A 15,605-nucleotide genomic window follows, 5' to 3' on the forward strand; every position below is an offset into this window, starting at 1 on the left:
TTTTTATTAACATGTACGTACTTCCGCAAAATAACGCTTCGGTCTATTAATTAAATGTAATTGGAATTAAATAAAAATGTGCTACGATAACCATAAGATTATGTACGAAAATGGCCCGACCTTTTGAAAGGCTTGCATGGTAATCGTATGGTAATATTACTCTTGTAACTTATTCATGTGACTGTCAATGACAACTACAAAAGAGATCATCACGAGACTTACAGTGACAGGTGCAATATTCTTTTCAAACGCATGGCCCTGCGCTTCTTCCCGTGGGTAGCCATCGATAAGAAACCCGTTAGCTTTATCTATGCGTTGTATAATGGCTTCCTTCAACAGGTCCAGTACTACGTCGTTCGGGACCAGTTCACCTAGAATCCGAAGTTCAAACCAAAATTACACAGTGGACATTAGGATACTCCACTTGAATAATAGATGTCTGGGCATGATGATACCCAAAAATTTGTGTTATTTTATACAGCCCAAATGGGATACTTGGTACTGATTTGATAGGTGAAGTTATATTATGCGATTATAAGACATTGAAATGAATTAAATTTTCGAAAAGGTGAATTTTCTTTGTGCTCTGTCCTGAGTTTTGTTAATCGTAATAATTCTTGGATAATAACGCTATTACCTTTGTAAATATATAATATTAAATATACATTTAGTTGTGGTTTACAACAAAATATAGAATTTAAAGGTGGCAAGATGACATTGTGCTGTTTTTTAAGGACATACCTACATGAACTTGCTCTTAACCACAAGTCCTGGAGTAAAAAAAAGGTCTAAGGATGGAACGCGCTCGTAAAGGAGATACCTATTCACCTATTCAGTCACACTTTAAAGATACTCGGGTTGTATGTGTTCGGAAACACAGTCGCAAGTAGGGAATTTTATTTCTGGGCTGTACATAATCAAAGATGACGATAAGCGATTAGTACGCCTGAAGGGAATGTCGACCAAGATATGACGTAATCCCGCCGTACGCCTGGATGTCTGATGGTAAAAAGGAGCGGGCGGAATGAGTTGAGGAAGCTCATGGAGGTTCACATTTAGGGGAACTTATAGCCCCAAATTACATTTTTATACGAAGACTGACATACCGGCAAAGTAATAGAATCAATGAAAAAAATACTCGAACAATAAAACTCCTTACTAATGTCACTACAATTTAGAAAAGTTACGTATGAATAAACAACGACTGACCAAAAAATTTAAACAAGAAAAAATGTACTTACGTGATGTTTTGACAGCTCCACAGACATAGCCACACTTACGTCGTCGCCGGAGTAACTGAAATGGCTGCCGAGAATGCGCATCACCTGACGCTTTAACGACGTGCTTCACATGTATTGCTATATATTTTCCTTGCAAAGTTATTGCTGTGAGAACAACTTACCCCGGGAACTACCAGCCCCGGTCTCCCCTACCGATGTATATTATGTAGAAAACCGACAGACTAAACAGCTAAACTATGAAGTTTAGATTCGAGCATATCGTCGCCAATAAGCTCAGCGTTCAACCTTTGCAAAAAGTAACACCGAAGCAATGCCTATGCTCACCTCGTTCCATAATATCCTTGAGGCATTTTGCTCTTTTAGATCCACTCTTCACTTCTTCTCTGAGTAAATCCCCAGTGGACAAGTGCGTGAAACCGTACTTGGCGATGATCTTTTCACATTGGGTACCCTTGCCCGAGCCAGGACCCCCCAAAACCCATACTATGGGTTTCGTGGTTGTATCGACTGGAACCTAAAAAATAACACATTGTTCTACAAAAATTACAAAATGTTCAGGAGTCATTTGGTCAGGATATTCAAAGAATTTATTTAAAGCGCTGTGGAACCTCAGTGGAAACGATGACGCCTATGACTCCTAAGCAGAGGTCGGAATTAGGTAGAGTTATTTACGTACTTACACTGGTTCCATGTTACGAAAGAATAAAGTGGATATGCCTCAAATCCCAAGATTAATTTTGAAGAGATTTATTTAATAAAGAAGGTATTCTCTCTTACCCCATTATAACCACTGCACGCGTGACGCCGACGTTGCCAAACTTACATCAACGATATTGAATGTCCGTAGTTGCAAAATTCCAATAGAAATGTGGCAACGTCGCGCGTGTGCGCACACAACATGGCTTAAGAGAACAAAAGAAAACAATAAAGGAAATGCGGAGCACTCCCCGTTCAACGAAATGTACTAGATTTTGTCTCTTTCTAAGCTTTTAAGCTTTTTATTTAAAAAAATCGGTTGACTCATTCACAGAGCTCATTCTTTACCTCGGTTCGTAGAATGCGCTCGTTTGTTTACTCCTGTGTTTTGTGTGGTGAATTTTGTTTGACCCTGGCTTGTTATTCGGATTCTGGACTTCTACTAATACGACTATTTTGGCACCCATTAACGGACTTTGATTTGAAGATTTGATTTGATTATTATTATTTATGTGTCATATTGATCGCCACACATAAGAAATCCCGGGAAGGTCCATATTAATATCTACATTTCGATGCAAGTACATAAATAACTCTACCTAATTCCGACCTCTGCTCCTAAGTTACATTTCTGAATGTTTTCTAGCCATACCTCTCACTAATGGTGAAGTTAAACATCAATCAATGTTGTCCCCAAACTTACGGTAAACAGTTTTCTTGAAGGAGACCCGTGTTTAGTTGGGGTTTAGAACTTTGTAACTTACTTTTAGAATTTTAGAAGTTGCAAAAGTCAATATTCGTTTTGGATGCGGATGTAATTCAGAAGAACCTGACTAATTAGGATATCTGCAAACTTATCATCACGGAATTGCATAAGCCGATCTGAAAAATCTCTATGTCCATATCCAAGAGCGAAAAAGACATTCCACGTTTCGTTTCCCCTTGGATCGCCGACACGACGTGCTTTTTCTATCTGGCTCAAGCCAATCCATAAGTGTTTTCATTTTCTTTATCCTGAAATGCTCATATACCTCTTCGATATCAGGCATCATCATTCTATTTAAAAGCCAGGCTCTTGTCGGAGTAATCTCGTCCACTTCTTACGGCGCGTGAACATGCTAAGAAAAGTCGCCGGGTCTATGCAAGAATTCGTGTCGTTTCTACACACGAACTGTGTACACAGCCTCGGCGCCGCACAAGAAAAAAATCTTGTCTACCCCCGACGCGACGCGCTTTGCCGCTATTGCATAGGGCGCATTGTCAGTAAACGACCAACCTCTTTATTTCATTCTTTTGACAGTTGGTAGTAAAACAACAGCTACATCGTCAATGCACTGACACGTTTACCCTACTCACGTCTGCCCGAAAGAATTCGTATCGTAGTCATCATTTTCTTGTCTGCAACAGACATGAAATATTTTCGTGGCTAGATCCGACAAAATTCTTGTCATGTACAAGGCCATTCTCGTTTTTTTCTTTTGCAGACTCGACAATTTCTTAGCGTGTACACGCGCCGTTAGGGTTCCTACTAGCTCTTTGACCTGTTTACAGCTGCTCACTTGACTTTCTGATTTATTTGTTCACTGTACGCAATTCTCCTTCACTTTATTTTCCTTTTATCATCATCCACAGTCAGACTTCACCCACTGCTGGGCATAGGCCTCCCTTAGTTTGTGCCACCCACCACGAGCCTGCGCTAGTCTCACCCATCTACGACCCGCACTTTGCCGATTTCGTCCACCCAACTCGCTAATCTCCCCTTTTCTGCCTATCTTCCCTTCAATCTTTGACGATGTCATCCACCCATCTCGCTAATCCCACCTTTCCACCTATATTTCCCTCAATTATAACTCACAAATTTGTCACTATATAAGAAATGAACAAACGTTTTATCCTTGTTCTTTGTTGTATTTAAAAGATTTCTAACTTCCATAACACTTTTTAAACTTCTTCATTTGATCCCATCTTCATCAGGCAGGCAATAAGTAAAAAGAAACCAAGATATTGATTGCTACTTACTGGTCTTTGATACGCCTTACATTTATCTGAGCCACATTCCAACGGGCACGGCGGAAGATGATCGGTTATTGGTTCGTCGCATGGCCAACAACGTTTATCGTTCTCCATGGATGTTACTTTTAAATTTTAATGAATTTTTTGATGTTTTTGTAGTATATATTAAAGTTTCATGGTTTGTATGCTTTGTTGTTAGTTGTGTTGGCAGTATGACATAACATTGAACGAAAGTCGGAATCGTGTTAAATTTTGACAGCAATGAGGTTATTGTACTTACAGCTTCATTTAGGGTGAGCCTTAGACTATGTTATGTTTTTTTTCCATCCTCTAAGGGGTGAGCCCGTCGAGTATTCTGGTTATAATATTCGATGGTAAGGCCAAATGACCGTAGTTTTATTAGTCGTTAGTAGCCTTTTTTTAGTCTTATAGTTTACTGTCGAAATTGAGTTGGGGTACCAGATGAACGTACAAAACACTTGTATACCATAGTACAGGGTGGCCCGGAAGTGATGGTCAGAACGAAATGAGGAGGTAGGGTTGAGTATTTCCAGTCGTTTTGACTATTCGTTGGGGTCCGAAAGTTGATGGTTCAAAAGTAAAGTTTTTCAACTCTTCGTGTTTTGTGGAAAAATCACTAAGTGCACCCATAAAGAAAATCACAAACAATTATCCACGAGGGCTTTTCAACTGCTTTTTTACTGTTTCTGAAGTACCTATGTATCTTTTCAACACAACTCTTTTCATAAAATGTTCTACTCGTTCGACAACTTTCAGAATACGCTCATGAATCTCGTAATACCCAATACACACCCCCCCGCCCCCGTTGTAACCGTACGCAATTAAAGACCAGTGTCAATTTTTTTTTACCAAAATAAATATTTAAAAGCGTTTTACCGATCTTACATTCTACGTAAAGTATAGAGTAGTGTATCGCGGTCGTCTCTGAATGTTATGTGCGTAATAATATCAGTGAATTAGTGATATAAAGCCAATTTCCCATCGCAATAATAATTTATTTGAATTTCTGTAAGGTATCATACAAAAACTTAACCAATTGGTACCGACTTTTTAAAATACTAAAAATCACCACCAGTGACTCCTATCGGCAGTTGAGTGAACTAAGTAGTGAGCTCGCTTTCATTCTTAATTTATAATTTGATAGCTTTACTTCATCGGTCGATATGGTTGTTAAGTGCAGTGCGTGTCAGAAGTTCATATCAACAACAGAGGGCGCTAATGCAGTTTGTTCTATGTGTGCTAAATGCTTCCACAAAGAATGTGTCGGGGTCGGAAAGAAGTCCCATTTACCATCACCGTGGGTGTGTCCAGGTTGTAAAGTAAAAGTACCTCGAAATAACCAGGACAACACTCCTGTTAAAGGGCCATCTGCCGTAATGGCACCTTCACCCCCTGCAATGGCACCCACATTCCCCACACCTATCGCCCCGCAACTACAGAGCCCTGGACAGGAAAAAGAGTTACGAGACACCTCGCAGGACGATCCGAAGGATGTACTCACTGACAAGAGTCTCGCCTATGAGCTACGTGCTTTCCGGCTAGAGATGATTCGAACCAGGGAGGAGATGAAGGGTTTGCGCCAGGACCTAGTAGACCTTAGGTCGACTGTGAGGGCATGTGAAGATCGCCTGGATAAGATGGAGGAGACGGTGAGGGATATAAAGGTGGCACAAGGGACATCCACTGGTATAAATCCTGAAGTTGTGCAGACAATTAGGGCTTTAGAAGAAAATGTCGAAAGGCTGCAACGAGACATTAATGAGCGCGACCAGGACCTGCTGTCGAACGAGGTCGAACTCAGCTGTGTACCGGAAGAAGGTGGGGAAAACCCTATCCATATTGTGCTGGCTTGCGCGGCTAAGCTGGGTGTGCAGATAGACCAACGTGACCTGGTAAGCTGCACACGCGTGGGTGCGCTGCGCCGTGAGGAGGGTGCGCGGCCGCGACAACTGGCCGTAAGGCTGGCGCGTCGGGACACGCGGGATGCCCTGCTGCGAGCTGCGCGCGTTCGACGGCACCTCACCACCGAGGGTCTGGGGTTGAAATGCCAGCCTCGGCCCATTTACGTCAATGAGCGTCTCACCCGAGTCAATAGACAATTATTTTACACCGCGAAACAAACTGCTAGAAGGCTGCAGTGGAAGTTTGTATGGACCAAAGATGGTAGGATTTACGTGAGGCGGGAAGCCGGAACCGCTGGTCACCGCATCCGCAGTGAAGCGGATTTGGATAAGATTTTTGGTCCCGACAACGTTCGTTCCCCGACAACAAGAACCTACCAGTAGTGTTATCCATACCATTGTCACTGTTATCACTGTTGTTATGTTTAAAACATCTGTACATAATGCACCGTCGTGCGTGTCGTGTTACATTGGCCGCAATAGATCTAACGCATGACTATATTTACATATTTACATTATATTTTACAATTTACATATATTATAATAATACTTACAACATTATACACACAAAATCCGCACGTATCATTTTACACTCATTCTGTACACATATAGTTATTGAAACACAACCTATATACACTGAACACGCACTTCACCTACATCAGCGGCAGGGCCGTGGTCAAAACCATGTGCAAAACACTCGATTGGCTATGGAATGTGAACTTAGTCGACTCAATTTTGTTGCACCACACCGTAATTTACTTGTCCATATCAGTGTTAATATCGTATTAATCAACTATAATTATTTAAATTCAATATGAAACGTAAACTTAAGTTAGGTTTACTTAATGTGGGCTCGTTAGGAACGCGTCATGACGAATTTGTAGCAGCAATGCACCGACACGACGTGGATATTATGGCAATCAATGAAACGTGGTTGAGGGAGGGGGAGGAGGGTCGTGCGCCGGCGCTGCCCGGCTACCGGTTATGTCATATTCCCCGCCCCGTCGCTGTTCGCTCACGCGGCGGGGGGGTCGGTTTTTATATACGTCGCGGCATCGCTGTACGCATACTACCTCATCCGCCGGCCTCGCTCGTGGAGCAAATGTGGCTAAGTGTAAACATTAATGGTATTAAGTTGCTGGTGGGTACTGCATATAAACCGCCATGGTTACACTTAGATACCTTCACTGATGCACTAACTGAGAGCCTAAGTGGTTTCTCATGGTGCAACAAAATTGTATTATTGGGAGATTTTAATGTTAATTTGTTACACAAATTAGATACGAGTACCACCGCATTAATGAACTTTCTGCATTGTCATAATTTATTTCAATGTGTATCGGAGCCCACACATTTCACCGAGTTTAGTGAAACTTTAATTGATTTGGTTTGTACGGACATGGATAACACATTAGCGCAGGTTCATTTCACGCCTGAGCTAAGTAGTCACGCGTTCATCACCTGCCTACTAAACGTGTCAAAGGTGAAACCAACACCGATAAGAATAATGCGCCGGAATTTTCAAAATATTAATTTTGAACATTTTGATATGGATCTATTTGCCATGGACTGGATGAGTTTAACCAACTTGAGCAATGTAAATGACATGGTGGATCAATTTACTAATATGATACGTGTCTTGTTCGATTTTCATGCACCAGTTCGTATATTGTATATAAAAGATTTCAGCTACCCCTGGATTACGTACAATATTAAACAATTAATGAAACGAAGGGACGAAGCACTTAACAGGGTACGTACAAGCAGTTACAATGAGTCAAAAAAGACTTATTATAAAGATTTGAAAAAAATTGTGAATAATGCTTTACATATTGAAAAAAAAAACCTACTTTGACACTTATGTAAATAACCAGAGGGACTCGCGGGTATTATGGACACACATTAAAAATAATGTGAGAATTAAAACTAAACCAGAATTACCAGCACATATATTTAAAGACCCAGACGTAATAAATGAACACTTTTTAAAAGTGCCTGGTAATGTACATACCTCCTTATCTGATCTGTCCTACTTTAACAATAACTGTTCTGTGTCAGAAACTTTTAAAATTCAAACAGTGGAGGAAACCGAGGTACTTAAAGTTATTCAGTCCTTAAAGTCAAAGGCAATTGGTCTCGATGGTATTTCATTGGACATGCTATTACTATCATTGCCTGCAACCTTGCCGGTTATCTGCGCCATGGTAAATAGATCCATACAAACTAGCACATTCCCAAGTGAGTGGCTTCGTGCGGTAGTTAGGCCTATACCTAAGGTGAACGATCCATCTACCTTAAATGATATTCGCCCGATAAGTATATTGTCTTGCGCATCAAAGGTCCTGGAAAGGATTGTGGTTAAACAAATGACCAAGTTCATGGAAAAAAATAATATTCTTCCATCTGTGCAGTCAGGCTTTAGACAGGGTCATAGTACAACTACTGCAATGATAAATGTAGTCGATGACATATTACATGCTCAAGATAATGGAGAAGGTACTCTGCTAGCATTACTTGACTTTTCTAGGGCTTTTGACTGTATAAATATTAGTTTGTTGCTAGCAAAGCTGCATTATTATGGTTTCAGCGAATCCACTATTCGATGGTTTACCAGTTACTTAAAAAACCGAACCCAGTGTGTTGAACTATCTGATATGAATGGCTCAAAAATATTATCAAAGTCTTGTGAGGTCACAAGAGGTATTCCACAAGGCTCAATTTTGGGGCCAATTATTTTCGCCATATATAGTGCAGACGTAGTGCATCACATAAAACACTGCAAATACCATATCTACGCTGACGATATACAAATTTATATCTCATGCAAGCCGTGCAATAGTAGTGCAGCCGTGGAAAAGCTAAACCAGGACTTAGAGAGTATAGCTTCTTGGTCAGAAACAAATTCCCTAGTACTCAATGGTGGCAAAACTAAATTGATGATACTAGGTACAAAAAAGCAAACGTCAAAAATCGCTAGTAATGGTGTAGTTCTGGCAATTAGGGGTGAAGCGATTGACCAGGTAAGCGAAGCACGTAACCTGGGCCTCCTTATGGATGAACAGCTTCGTTTTGAGAGCCATATATTGAATGTTGTCAAAAATTGTTTTTATAGGCTTAAGGTACTTTATAATATTAGAAATTACCTGAGTGTCGAAACTCGTATAAAAATGTGCGACTCTTTGATCCTTTCCAAATTTAATTATATGGACGTAGTGTATGGGCCACGATTGCTGGAGCGTACACAACGGCATATTCAAAGAGTGCAGAATGCCTGCGCGAGATTCTGTTTCACAATCCCTCCACGCACGCACGTAACAGCATACATGAACAGGGGAAATATATTAAAGATGAAAGCGAGGCGAGATTTACACCTAGCTACACTTCTGTTTGGCGTAATAAAATATAGTGTTCCTCCTTATCTGGCTGAGAAGCTAGTGTGGTCCCGCGAAGTTAAAAAGTCCTTCACCAGATCTCGCGCCTGGTCTCTGGTGCTACCCCGCCATCGTACTACTGCATTCCGTGGTAGCTTTAAATTTGCTGCCGCCAAAATCTGGAACGACCTGCCCCCGCCGATCCGTAGTCTGCAATCAGAGAAAACGTTTAAGGATAAATACAAAGTGTACCTACTGAACGCACAAAACCAAGACACAATTTCTTAATTGCTATTTATTTTTACTTACCAAATGGTTTTCTACGCTCGGCATATGCGACACCTGCGGCAGTCAGTTCCTTTGCTTGTTAGATTTTTCTCCTTCTTTTCTTTTTACTTTTTTACAAGCTTGATTACCGGGTTTCAGGTGGGGATCTTATCGTTTTGTTATTTTAATTTTAGTTGTTTTTCTCTGCAATATAAACATATTTATAATTAATTATTGGGAATCAATATTGTTTCATTTTAATTCATTATTAATACATCAATGTTTATTATAAATTCAATTTATATAATAATATAAGGGTTTGGAAAATACTTACCCAAATGTTTATATTGAAAAAATGCATTACGAAAGTGCACTATTCTGCTGCGTCATACACTCCGGCGAGCGACGCGAGCGTCGGTTTGGGTATGCAAGAGATACGCATCGGAACAGGTTGTTGCCTATCAAAAAGTCACCCACACCCGCACCCCGCTTCGATCTCCTGTATCGTCCGCGCGGACGCCACACTTCACAAAACTAGACATTATCCATTTATTATCATTTACGTATTTCTATATAGTTATATGTACAACATTGTTATATTTATATTTATTATTGTATTATTATTACTATTTCTATTACTCTCGTAGGTTTGCTATCTCTTTAGGTTTACTTCTTTTTCGATTTAATTATCATTGTCAGTGATTCACTCGCCCGGGCTTGCTGAAAATCAGTGCCACGACACGGTAAACAAACCGGTTGTGGCTAAAGCTGAGCAAGTCCCGTTTGCACTAGTCGCGACACGCATGACGATGAATTTTGTATTATTTTGTATTATTATTGTTCCTCAATGTCCTTTTGTTTTTATTATTATTTTTGTTTTTTGTTTATATGCGTGTTTGTGATTGTGCAATAAATGGCTTTCTTTCTTTCTTTCTTTCTTTCTTTCTAATAAAGACTACAAAAAATTTAGATTACACCACGCAAGAAAGTGCTCTGCATCTGCAACAAATGAAGATGTATTTCACACGTTACTTTGAACTTGTGATCCATTTATAACCATTAACCGAAAGCCTTATGTTAAAAATCGACAGGAGCTTGACGAAAAGACGCTACGTCTATTGATAGTCCACTAAATCGACAAATACAAAATGTTATATTACAGTAATAATAGGCCATGATATAGAGAGAGGCTAGAGTCTAAAACCGATATCCGAAATAATAACAAATATGCTTTCATGTTTTTTCTTGTCTCGTATTTTTATTTTTTTATATTATATAATTTTGAGCAAAATTTATATTTATATTTAATTTATTTTATGAATAAAAAATTACCGTAACATGGCATTTCCATGTTTTTAAAATAAATATTGGGTAGTATTTACCAGAGGGAGATTTATGATTTTGCATATTTTTTTGTCTCTTAATTACGGGTTAAATAAATATATATATGCGTTTAAAAGCGTCGTAATTCCCACTATGCATAATAAAAAAAATTAAAGATGTATTTCAAAAAACATAAAAGTTACAGATTTTTGGTCCGTAACTGAGCTAAATTTCCCATAGTGCGCTGCCGCCGTTACGAATTTGCGGTGTAAGGGTGAGGCCAGACGAATGTAATTTTGTGAGTTGTGAGTTGCGTTATTTGAGTTGTGTCGTTTACGCTGCGTTCGGTTTCATAGAAAAATCCGGTTTGTTGCACACGACGACTCAAAATGAGTTGTGATACAATTGAATTTCGGTCGCACCCAACGTGCTGGTCAGTGAGAGTGGAGTAAGGGGTGAGAGATGTGGTCACTTTGGTAGGAGTGTTTTATTTATTTTATTTTATTATCTTCGGATTAACAGTACAAAGAATTACAATTCAGAAAATGCCGACTTAAATAGATTGAAACTAATTATAGTTAACCACAAGTTACAATAATAACAGTTAAAAAAGAAAGTTTTGTCGAAACAAGTGAATATGCCTGCGTGTGTGGGCGGTGTGCTTGTGTGTGATGTGTAATGGAAAAGAAACGTTTCTAGCTTCATTACACATGACACAAACACCCCGTACAAACGCATAAAAGCAACTAAATAAAATACGTTCGTCTGGCGCCCCAACCGAATTTCAGTCGAACGTAATCTACGCGACTCAAAAAATGTGATTCAAGTATTGACTTACAAATAAATGGACGACGGGTCTAATACAAAAACCACGAAAAAAATGTCCCAAGCCAACCTATTTAAACGTAGTGACATGTAAAGGAATATGAAAAAGCTAAAATGTTGAATTTAAATTGTAATGTCATCGCAGTACTGTCTAATCTTGCTTGCTTCGCTGTCAGTCGAACAAACGAAGACTAAAGCGTGAATGACGCTCTGTATACGCTTTTAACGCCCTATAAGTTCGGACACTTTTTCGCGCGGAACCGACGTCCATATAATTGTAAGTCAATGGATTCAAGTCACAAAATTACGCACATGTGGCTTCAGCCTAAGAGCAATCGCACGCTTGTGCGTGCGTATTTTGACGTCACATTAAATAGCTCTACACTGTCATCAAGTGCAAACACCTTGGTGCGTTTTCATAGAACAATTAAGGGCACAAGATTAATAAAAAAGTCTAAGTCACATCACATATCACATAATCACATAAGTAACATCAAATTAAATAAATACTAGTTAACAATAAAAACTTATTTAATCAACAAGAAAATAAATTAAAAATATCGTAAACAATGATTATGTACAGCGTTCACTTGGCGACGAGCGGTTCAATCGCCTTCTGTACGTCGGCAAAAATTTCATCTACAGATCTCTCGGCGTTTATCTGAAACCAATTAAATTTGCCTATTAGCTACTAGAATGGAGCGAAAAACAACAACACCTATGCACATACTTATAGCCCCGCACTAGGGAAACCCTGCATCGCGGGTGCCATGGACACACATATAGGGAGACAACCACAAATTACACCCAATTCACGAGAGAAATAAATGCAAGACTTACAAATATTACTCCCTGCTTGGGATTCGAACCCAGGGCTTCTGCATGGTAGTCCAGCATGGTAACCGTTCGGCCACATAGGTAGCAGAGGAAAAATAATCCCTACTTAGGCTGTTAATAGATTGGCTGCATGTTTGCAGTTTATACGTGAAGTCGTAACAAGCTTCAAGTATTAACTGCATGCTGTCGATCTCGGCTGCATGAAGTCAGTTTCGACTGCTTACAGTTAGTGCGTTAACTTAACGCATTAACTGTAAGCAGTCGAAACTGACTTTCTGCCAATCCTTCTACACTTGCAACCTCTTTTTTTTACAAAGTAGGTAAGTATAATAATAAATAATAATAACGCACACACACAACATATATACATAGCACTAGGGAAACCGTGTGTCGCGGGTGCTATGGACACACACATAGATAACTACAAATTACACCTAAACTCACGAGAGAAATAAATGTAGGCCATACAAATATTTCTCCCGGCCCAGGAATCGAACCTGGGACCTCTGCGTGGCAGTCCGGCATGGTAACCGTTCGGCCACGGAGGCAGCCTCTGGGTGTCATATGCGCAGCGGTCAGCCGGCACTTTGCGCGTACAATATAATAACGCGTTCAGGGTGCTGCAGGGTCTGCCGCGGTTCTGCAGCGCTTCCGGTATGTTCGCGGGGAAGGCAACGGATGGTTTCCACGCGATCCTGCGCAAGCGTACTGCGTCGCTGCTGAGCCGCTTGTGTAGACCATCCAACAGCATTCTGAACTTTTTTTACTGACCGGTGGGACTCTCCGCTACTACACCAGTGGATGTGCTTGCATGCGGACAAGCAAATAAGTGGATAGTGGTAACGGTTGTGACCCATGACTCTTATACAATAAATAGAATTAATAATAAGTACCTGGGTCGAATATGGCCAGCCGATTAATATGGCCACATGCCAATATCTCTAAAAATACGTAGCGTACAAAACCGAACAAGCTCGTATACGGTCGGTTATGGGGTTCGCATAATAGTGATCTACACGCTGCCTCTCCCGCGCATACGCCATTCGCCCAGAAATGTCAAAGACGGAGGACCCATCGCCGTTAAAAAAATTTTAAATAAGTTTTGTGTAATGGTTCTGTTTATATCGATTTTATGGTGTTTAATTTGTAATTTTTTGTTAGTGTAATAAAAGTAGATGACATTTGAGTGTGATTTTCTTCCAATGTTTGTTCGGTTTTCAAAGAGTGAGTGAAAGAAAAATAAAAGAAATGTCTGATAATATGGCCAGTTGAACATTAAATTTGTTATATTTGTTGTGGGTCCAATTGCAATCGTAAAGGGATTCAGGCTAATTTGACCGAGGGCAATATCAAATTTGCGTATATTTTAATTCATTTAATGTTTAATTTAAAATTTATTTAATTAATTTTTCACAAAAGTGTATGCTAAAATTTTAAATTATAGAATACTTGGTACTTGGTGCAACGGGCTGGTATCCGCAACTCGACGACAAAGCGCCTATTTTGCGTGTGGTAGAATATTAAATTGTTCCATATAGTTTATATGGCCATAGGCATATTTAGGTATAGGGTGAAAAATATGGCCACTTTCATGAGCACATTGATAAAGGATATACGTTCATGTTAATGTTGATTGTTTCCACTATCATTCATAGAACCATAATATCATGTTAAATTATAATATGAAAGAGTAATATTTTCCATATAGTAAATATTGCCACTTGTGTGACCATATTTACATACAGGCTTGGAAATATGGCCACTTTCGCTTTTTTTAAAAGTTTAAATTGCTTTTAAGTCCCTTTATACTAAAATATCGTTTGTCATTCTTTTATACTAAAATATGAAACTTAGGTCTCTGTAAAAGTAAATAGTAATGATTAACCTCGTATACAAACTGATCGAAACTTACGACTTCAAACTTTAAGGTGGCCATATTCGACCCGGGTATCTTATGTATATTTTATAATTTTAATTTTTAATATATTGAGTTTTATGTTTTATTTAATTTCATTTTTGTGACTCATGTGCTATGTTGTGACATTGGCGAAATAAAATATTTTGAATTTGAATTTTTGAATTAAATAAGTGTAATTAAATCTTTTATTTCATTTTTACAAGAATTGATATAACCTGACCTCTCGCCCGGTGCCCGCTTGACGTTGAGTTTCTTGTCACCTGTATATTGAGTTCTTAGGTTTTCGCGATTATTACATATTGGAAATAAAATTATGTTTCCGGATCTAAATATTTCTTTGATCAAATAAAACCAACGTAGCCCTTTACAGATCCCAGGAACCCGCCTAATTCTTTTTAATGTATAGGTTTTGTTGAAAACTTTCAGAAACACTCTATGTTTACATCTAACCCAATATCAATGTACAGTCATATACATAAGATACCTGACCCCCCAAGACGACTACGTCGACCTTTTGGTTCATAGCACAAAAATGTGGAGAAAATTGTTAAACAAACTTAATCTTTAACCTGTGAGCTATAAAATTTATTTTGGTACCTATGACTCCCTGGTCGTCTCATTGTAAGAAAGTTTTTAAGCCAATTTGATCTTTGACGTATAGTTCTTATTCAATACAGAATACAAATTTCAACCAGATATAGTAAGGCCGTCGTGGCCTAGCGGTAAGAGGATTGCTTTGCAAGTTGACGCAAGCATGGTTCGAGTCACATTAAAAATAAAATATTATTTAGCTATGACTATATAATATTGTATTTTTTTGTTTTTAACCACTGAATATGTGTAAGGAATGTCAAAGTGTTGTTCACACAGAACAATAATTTCTAATTTTAATAATTCCGTTAAGTGTTTTAATATTAAAACAAGAAAGAAAACTTTGAAAGTAATTAAAACTGAATAGATAAACGGGAACGAAACATGGAACAATGCGTAATCACAGAAGACACGATCGTATGCAAACTGCAGAGCGATTTCGTGAGAATATGTTAATATATTCAAACTCACCCTACGCTTAAGTAATTTCTAGCGAGCAAATTTTTTTTTAATTTTTTTAATTTTTTATTTGGCTTACAAAACTGGTTACAATGCTTTCAGTCTTAAATAGAAACATGCTTAATTACTACACGAGTACAAT

The 15,605-nt window shown here is 38.9% G+C and overlaps 1 pseudogene; it reads right to left on the bottom strand.

Annotated features, from left to right (window-relative positions):
* Window positions 1–160: 160 nt before the first annotated feature.
* Window positions 161–4,064, bottom strand: LOC113238531 (annotated as a pseudogene).
* Window positions 4,065–15,605: the final 11,541 nt, after the last annotated feature.

The sequence above is a fragment of the Hyposmocoma kahamanoa genome, unplaced genomic scaffold (genome assembly GCF_003589595.1).
Source record: "Hyposmocoma kahamanoa isolate Upper Pololo Valley unplaced genomic scaffold, ASM358959v1 96511, whole genome shotgun sequence".
Lineage (NCBI taxonomy): Eukaryota > Metazoa > Arthropoda > Insecta > Lepidoptera > Cosmopterigidae > Hyposmocoma > Hyposmocoma kahamanoa.